This window comes from Chaetura pelagica, unplaced genomic scaffold, assembly GCF_000747805.2.
Source record: "Chaetura pelagica isolate M959 unplaced genomic scaffold, ChaPel_1.0 scaffold188, whole genome shotgun sequence".
In the NCBI taxonomy this organism is placed as follows: Eukaryota; Metazoa; Chordata; class Aves; order Apodiformes; family Apodidae; genus Chaetura; species Chaetura pelagica.
In genome coordinates, this window is record NW_009954196.1 from 1,281,880 (window position 1) to 1,290,137 (window position 8,258).

Here is an 8,258-nt window from a genome sequence, read left to right on the forward strand (position 1 = left end):
GAGAGAGCGAGCGAGAGCGACAGTTTAATTTTGTACAGATTATGCTTACCTCAGGTTTCTTTAGTGTGCTTCAATGCCCTTCTTTAAATATAAGACTTATCTTACTAATTTGGCAGCGATTATCCTTTTCTTTGTTTAAAAAAAAAACTGGAATAATGATAACATTTATCTTTTTTTGCTGTTTATATTTAGGGGGGTTTGGTTTGGGGGGTTTTCTGGGTTTTTTTTGGTAAATCAAGTCTTGGTTGTGGCTTGCTGAATTTAAATATTTATGAGTGGTGCATTTTTAAGTATAGTGAACAAGACACCATATTAAGTGCAGTGAAAAGCATCTATATTCTGTAAAAATCTGCCTATGCATGTTTTTTAAGAAAAAAATGGCTGTATAGGCCTGTATGGGACTGTAATGCGCTTAGTGGTCTGACTTATACTGGAAATGTATGTATACTGGCGTACTTTATATTCTCTAAAAAACAATGCTTAATGCCTTTGAAATTTTGTAATCAAAAAAAAGCTTTGAAAAATTTAAGGGAAGAGTATTCTTAAAGTTTTTAACATAAGCTTGTCAGTGCACATATAGATCGGTAGCATGTTTAGCAAACCTTGTGAAATTTAAATAAGTTTGTAGTTACATGTGAAATTCTAAATGCATGATAACTGTTAATGTCATAATGGTTTAGTCATTTTGTTCTGTTCTGTCATGTGCCACAAAATGTGTAATTTTTTCACTTTTTTCCCTTTGTATATCAGTTACGGGTTTCAACTGGTTCATTCTGAAAAAGAAACAACACAAAACAGTCCATTGATATTTTTTAACAATTGTATAAGTGCCCAAGTAATTCACTACAGCCTACAGCCTTGCCTTTGTAATTTGACTTCGAAATGTTGGCAATCAAAGCATGCACTTGTAACAATGAAAGAAGCATTTTATATTACTACTCAATAAAAATGTGCATGAACTTGAGCGCTCTTCCCTTTCTTGCTGGCCCCGTGGCAGCAGCGCGCGCAGGCTGGCGCGCATGTGCGCTTGCTGCATCCTTTTGCTTCGGACGGGAGAGGACCCTTGGTGTAAGAGAAGAATGACTCGTTTCGTGATTCAAGGTCAGTTCTTTACTAAGGAAAAAAAATCAGTTATTGCCTAACCGTTTTAGGCTATGGAATGTCTGCAGACCTCCCCCAAGTTCTGGTTAGGAGGTTGGGTTTTCACTAAAACGAGTAGGATGTGTGCCACAAGTGGAGTGCAGAGGGAAGACGTGCCCTCTTTTCACTGCCTCATCTGGACTGTTTGAAAAGGTCCGTTAGTATCTTTTATGATGTTCCTTTATGGGAAGAAAATAATTCAACTGTTGCAGATTTCAAATGCTCTCTCATTTAGCCAGAGGTGAACTGTCAAAGCTCTGTCTTGTTCTCATTTTCTCCCTCGCTGTGCTCAGCATCCTTATGCAGTCCATTAGCCTGTGAAGAAGTGATGGACGATGCCAAATGGTGCAGCACTGTGGGTATTGCTGTAGTCCTCCTTTCAGGTACCACTGTTAAATGTTGGCTTGGTGCCTGCTTTCTTACGTGCTTTTCCCACTTTAGTTCTTGTTATTTTTGGCAAAATATGACAGGTGGCAAAAAATGAAGAGAACTCATAATATATGGGACTCAGAAGCTGTAGCAATTTCAGCTTAACATTTTTATTTCAAAGTGTATGGAAGCGTAGCAGGGGAGAGACACACAGAGTCTAACTATTCATCTGATCAGTGAAGCTGCTTATCTGGTTAATGAGCATGGTCTCTGCAGAAAGTAATGGAGAAAGTCTGAGTTACCACTTTACTTGACTGTTCCTGCCTACGTGCTAGCTGAACAACTGTAGGTTATCTCAGGTAAGTTTTTCTATCGAGACATCTGAGGTAGCGCTCAGCAGGCACTTTTTGCAACATTTGAGCACTAGGCAGTGCAACGTGTGCTGTCCAGTTTCATTTAGATTGGGCCCTGGCAGTTGCCCAAACCAATTTAACAGCACGGAAGGGATTTTACCTCTCAGCAGTGACAGTGTGGCATAGACGTCTCAATTGGTAGACTTAACCCATGCTACATGGTCCATGCTACAAATCAGTGCTGGGCTTGCAAATGCCAGCTGTAATTGCCGAAGAGCTTGTGGGTAAGTGAGGCCACCCAGGCTGAGGAATGCATTAGGAAATGTACAAGGTTTGTCTGGTCAATAAGGAGATTTTTAAACTTTTTATATCTTAGAGGATTGAAAAATATCCTGAGCATGCAAAATAGCAGTGTCCCGTGTGTCCAGGTAAGATGGCCTGGGTCTTTTCTGGTGCAAGCCCCACCAACCTACCATGGGGCATTTTCTAGGGATAGCTTCGGCTATACTCAAATGTTCCTAAAAGCACAAATATTTTTTTTCCTAAGGTTATCTCTTTCCAGGGCATCCCATCTCTTCCAGCTGTTCTTCATTTTACCTGCTGCAGAGGAAGCTGTAAGTGAATTTGAAGAAAAGTCTTGGTGCCACAGAAGGCTGAATTTTTAATTTTGTGGCCTCACTCAGTGACGTGCCATGCAGTAGACTCTGTCCCAGTACAGGTTTCTTCCTTCTTGCCAAATATGCTGCTTTAATGCAAAAAAAATATTTGTGCCTTCAGTAGGATTTACTGTATTCTTTAACCACTTTATTCCCACTGTGTGAGATGACATATTGGATACATGTATTATATATTCTGCACTATCATAACTTTCCTTTTCAGCATCTATTAAACATGGAGTGTATTAGCTCCTAGCATACATTTTTCTGTAGAAGACAACGTTAAATTTTGTCCAGGGTTTCCCCCCAAAATTGCATTGTGTTTAACTTTGCCTAAAGTTTGTGCCAGAATTCCCAACTGTCAGGCACAATTATAAATTCTTTCAGCATTTTCCTTGATGCCCCTTTTTATTGCCAGAGGAGGATCGTCTGGAGCCTCTGGAGGAGTTTGGGTATTTGGCTTTCTCCTGAGAATCTGGTCAGTGATATTAAGGTCAGAAAGCAGAGCTAAAAACAGGCACTGAAAGAGGCTGCTTGTTATCGCAGAACTGATCTCTGCCCTTTTGCACTTTAGCTTTGTTTTTAGTGAAACAGTTGAGTTCAGAGTGCAAAATATGAAAATGTATGGACTCTTTCTAGGTTCAAACCGAATTTAAAATTTTAGTCCTTAGAAATCAGTCTCTCTTCTTTTTTCAAGGTACTGTTGCTCAGATTAGTCAGATCCATGAATCTTCCCATCTCTTTCACAAAGAGAGGGATGTGAGAATCAGCTGTTTCAAATGGTAAAAAATTAAAAGCACCAAAGCAACCATTTGGAGAATAGTTCACAGATTGCTTTTTTGGGTGCTTTTGGGAGGATGTTTGATTCTGCTAAAAATTTCCATGTTTGCAAAAAGATTAACTTTCTGGTTCTTCAATTATTTAGGAAAAAAAAAACATTCATGTGTTCGTATGTATATGTTCATATGTATGCGAAGACACAGAGGACTTGCAGCCATCTCCATGGAGTCACAAAAAAGAGGAGTTGATGCAGGTAGGAGATTTATTTATTTTTTTGCGTAGCTGAAGAGGCTTTGCAGTAAACACTATAAAATACATGTTTTATGAGGCTTTGATTTTTTAATTTTTTTAAATAACTTGAGGGCAATTTCACTTTTAGATGTGACATATTTTGTCAACCTGAGAGGTTGCTGTGTGCTCTGGGCTGTGTTTGGCTGTGGCACACCATTGCAAAGGAAAGGGCTGCCTTGGCTGTGTCATCCCTATCCAAAGCTGGTTTTAGTTAAAGTGACTCTACTAAGAATGTGCTAAAGGACTGATGTTGCTGCCAGTGGGAAGTCTGTAGCATGGAGGTAGACAGGACAGTGTCTGCTCCTTTGTGTAGTCCACCTGGGGCTGTCACTAGTTGCTCTGTGGTTCACCAAGGCTCCCTTTCCTTTTTGGGCGGAGGCTTGCTTGGTTGTCTGCTGGAGGTTTGGGTCTGAGTGCCCAGTTATGCAATTCTTACAGCAGCAAGACTCGAGCAAGGGGTGTTTTTTTCATACTTTAGCTATTACATTCCCTGAGGCAGTTAATGTAGACAGCCATGGTGTGATCGAGCAACTCCATTCTCTCGACATCTGGATATTTAATAACCTCTTTTGCTTTAAATGAACAGTTAAACACTATGACTTGGGTCGATTTTGCAGCATTTTAGGCCAGAGGAGCCTGTTAGCTTGCAGCTTGGCAGGCACAGCTGAGACTGGCTCCTCCAACCCAGCTGCTCACACAGGGGTCAGATAGAGCAGGCTGTTCAGGGTCACGTCCAGTTGGGTTTTGAGTATCTGCAAAGATGGAGACTCTACAACCTCTCTGGGCAGCCTGTGCCAGTGCTTGATAGCTCTTGCAGTAGAAAAGAGTTTTCTTCTTTAAAAAAATTCCCTATATTTCAGTTTGTGCCCACTGCCTCTTGTCCTGTCACCAGGCATCACTGAGAAGAGCCTGGCTTTATCTTTTTTACTGGCCTCCTCATCAAGTATTAATACACCTTTTCTCCAGGCTGAGCAGTCCCAGCTCTCCATCTCTCCTCTTAGGTCAGATGTTCCAGTCCCTTAATCAAGGAGCTTCATGGTCCCTTGCTGAACTTGCTATGGTAAGTCCATACCTTTCTTGAGCTAGGGAGCCCAGACCTGGATATGGTACTCCAGGTGTGCCTCTATTAGTGCTGAGTAGAGGGGGGAGAAAAGATAAAATACCTGCCCAGTTTCCTCTACATACCATTACATTTCTACAACATATATCAATGCCAATAATTTAAGACAAGAAGATACTTCTGGCCTTGTAAGTCAAAGAGGTGGGAGCCATGTCTCAGATATAAATGCAAGAAGCAGAGGTATGTTGCAGTTGCATTGCTGGGATGTACTAAGATAGACATCCAAGAAGGTAAGAGAAAATTAATGTCCTCAGCAATCTGAGAGGACAGTGAAAGGCTAGAATAGTGTTTATTGCCAATTTGGTAATAAATTACGTCAGCAAATTATCCAGGTAGGTATTAATTGCAAGAGGGAGGACCCTATCTCAGTACTGTTCATCCTGTCTTGTGTCCCATCTACTGCTGATCCACAGTGCTTCATAAGGCAGCAAAGAATTAATTAAAAAAAATCTGGCCAATCTTATATGAAGGTGTGTAGTGCCTTCCTGGGTTCAGCGGGCAAGCGGCTGAAGCCCTGATTTGTATACAGTCGTCATTGTAATGCAGGTCTGCACGTGCTATCAGGACATTGCAGAAATGAGAGATCTTGTGCCTCCCTGGGGAGAGAGAAATAGCCTTCTGAGGAGGTTGCCTGAGGAGAAGCTGATTTGTTTATCTGTCACCTAGTGGTCTATTGGTTTCAACATGTATTTAATGAGTTTTGCACTTGGACTGCATTTTTCTAAAATGAGAAGTAAGTGCACTCTGAAGGGAATATAGGGCTGACACTGCACTGAGCTTAAACGAGGCTGATGTTTAGGCAAAAAAACTGAGGAAGCTTTGTGTAGCCATGGACCATGACACCAGAGAAAGGAAAAGAGTGAAGAGTGGGGCTGGCATGAGAACTCAGGGTATTTCTTTCATTCCTTTCTCAAGGTAGATAGGAGAAGATGCAAATGTGGCAGTGCTAGAGGAGATGTGAGCACTTACATGGCAAGGCTGAGATTGCAAGATACAGTTGTACAATGTACCTTGGTTTTGGGTAGGCAAGAGCAAACTATTTAGGCTGATAAAATTCGCCTTAGACAAGATGTAGACTTAAAAATGATGGTAGCGTTCAGGCTGTGACCTGAAGGCAGTCATGTGGAAAAGGAGAAGTAGGGAAGGGCGTGGGAAATTTTGGAGGGCTAACCTATGATAAAGAGCAGGCTGAGGCTCACAGCCCTGGCAGAGGAAGAAGTACAGGTTGCAGGAGTGAATACTGTACTGCATGCCAAAGAGTTGAATCAGTTCAGCTTAAATGCAAGGAAGCCTGTAACCAAGGGGTTCGGACCTAATACAAGGGAGTTGCCATGAAGTCAGCTGGGTTGACTAGCCAAAGCCTGGGCTCTCTACAGGACAAAAGGGCAGGAATTAAGAGGACCATAAATCTCAACTAAACTTGATAGGCAGGACTTGCAAGCTAGCCAGGTAATGGATGCCTCAAACAGAGAAAAATAAAAAGCTAACGAGTGGAAAAGTGATCTGTCAGCCAAGTAAGTTGGGAATGGCCAGTAAAGTCTAAGCATACAGTGAAAACCAGCATGAGTCCAGCTAAGTTGTCTTTGCTGATCATGGTCAAAAAGCAGCATAAAACTTTTCCAGACACTTGAATAGAAGCAAGGTATAAATAAGCAGGAAATGATGCAATGAGGATAAGGGGGAGATTTAAAGGAGATGCATTGGCTGAAAGACAGTGGAAGGAAAGCCAGGAATGAGATTTAGTGTATGGAAACAAGAACTACAGGAATTGAGACAGAAGAAAATTCAGAGTTTAATGTACTTACTCCAGGAAAATGTAATAGTTTCTTTCCTACAGTGGCAATAGAAAATGCCACATTTGCTTACTCATCAAATAGCAACGCTTTTTAACAGCTCTCTGAATAGGTGGTTTATTTTGAAGCTGTACTTGGAGACTATATAGATACAGAAGTATATATAAATAAGGAGTAAGTGCAGGGCCGCTGGCCTGAGAATAACTGTATGCAGAGATTTACTTTAAATCTTGAAGGAACCACCAACTAAAATGTGTGTGAGAAGGGCTGTTTGCTACAGTGTTGTGTGGCAAAGAGAAATAAGTTATGGATGTCAGGAATATGTACATGAAGATTAAGGTGGAGAGGGGCCAGCAGAAGGGAAGATCAATTTTTGGTGTAGGGAGAGGAAGTTCTGGATGATGAAAAGGTTCCTCAGAGGTAGCAAATGGAAACTTAACTGAGAAAGAAATGCTGGTGGCATTGTAAGTTTGTCCTGCCTTCTCTTTTGCATCCGTCTCTGTATGCACCTTTGCCAGCTTTCAGTGGGAGACTAAGATGATTGGGGGAGAGCAGGATTACTAGAGGGGTTCAGTACGGGAGGGAGCTCCCTTCCACACACTTCTCTTGCAGTTCCTTTCCTCTCTGCTTTCTCTCCCTCTTGTCCCTTTTCCTTCTCTATCCCTTGTTCTTTTGCTTGATCACAGCTACTTTTTTGCCACTGGTTGTTTTTCCTAGATCCCCCAGGGTGCTGCCAGCTGCCTGCCTGGCACAGGCAGGCAAAGGCCACTGCCAGGGCTTACAGCACCCACGTCCACCTGTGGGGAAGGTTCGGAGCAGCAGAGTCCCCACTGCAGCCTGGCTGCACCAGGATCACATCTCTCTGTCACCTCAGGGATGTCCTTGCCTGAGTTCTGCATACTGCTGCAATCACCTCCACCATACCTGGACATAAAGGACATGTGTCCAGGCAGCTGCTGCTAACAAAAACCAGAATAAAACTTGATGGATTTGATGGAGACTGGACCTGAGTGCAAGAGCAGCACAAGCAGGTCACTTGCTCGAGCTTTTTCTTCCTATTAACAGAGTTAGGAGCATTCCTTGGAAACAGGTGGTGTTAGGAAAACACTGATATTTGTGGGGAGATCGTGACTTGGCAGGAGAATGAGACAATTATTTTCTTTTAGGGAACAAGGAAATAATGTGTGCAACAAAAGCTTTTGAATACATTGTGAGAAGCACTGACCTTGCTTCAGAAGTAAGTTGGCATCAGTAAATGCAAGCACTGATCCTTCCTGATGAGCTGGTGGGGAAAAGCAGCTGAGGGATCAGTTCAGGATGGGGGGAGAAGGAGGGCTTCTCCTGGTCTTTTTCACCTCCGAGTGGCTATTTTAGTTACAGTGGAGAAAAAAATAATGGTCAGTTTTGTCTTCACTACCTCCCAGCAAAGAGTTTCTCTTGGCCCTTTCACCTCCACAGCTTTTTCTTATGAAGAGTGATTCATGCGTGTGCTTTGGTATGGAAATGGATTTGCAAGACTTGCCAAGCAACCTCTTAAAAGCACAGCTGGGTGCTGACACGGCAGTGTTTCCCTCAGTCCAGAAAGTTAAATCCAGAAATAACCTCCAGTCTCCAACAGCCTGATGATTCAGACGGGCTCTGGGGAGGGTGCAGGGATTCCCGTCCCCAGAAAGCCCCGCTGCTGCCAGGGGGGGCTTGGGAAGGGCTCAGCTGCTGGGGAAACAGTGCTGAGCTGTCAGACCCACGCAAGGAGACA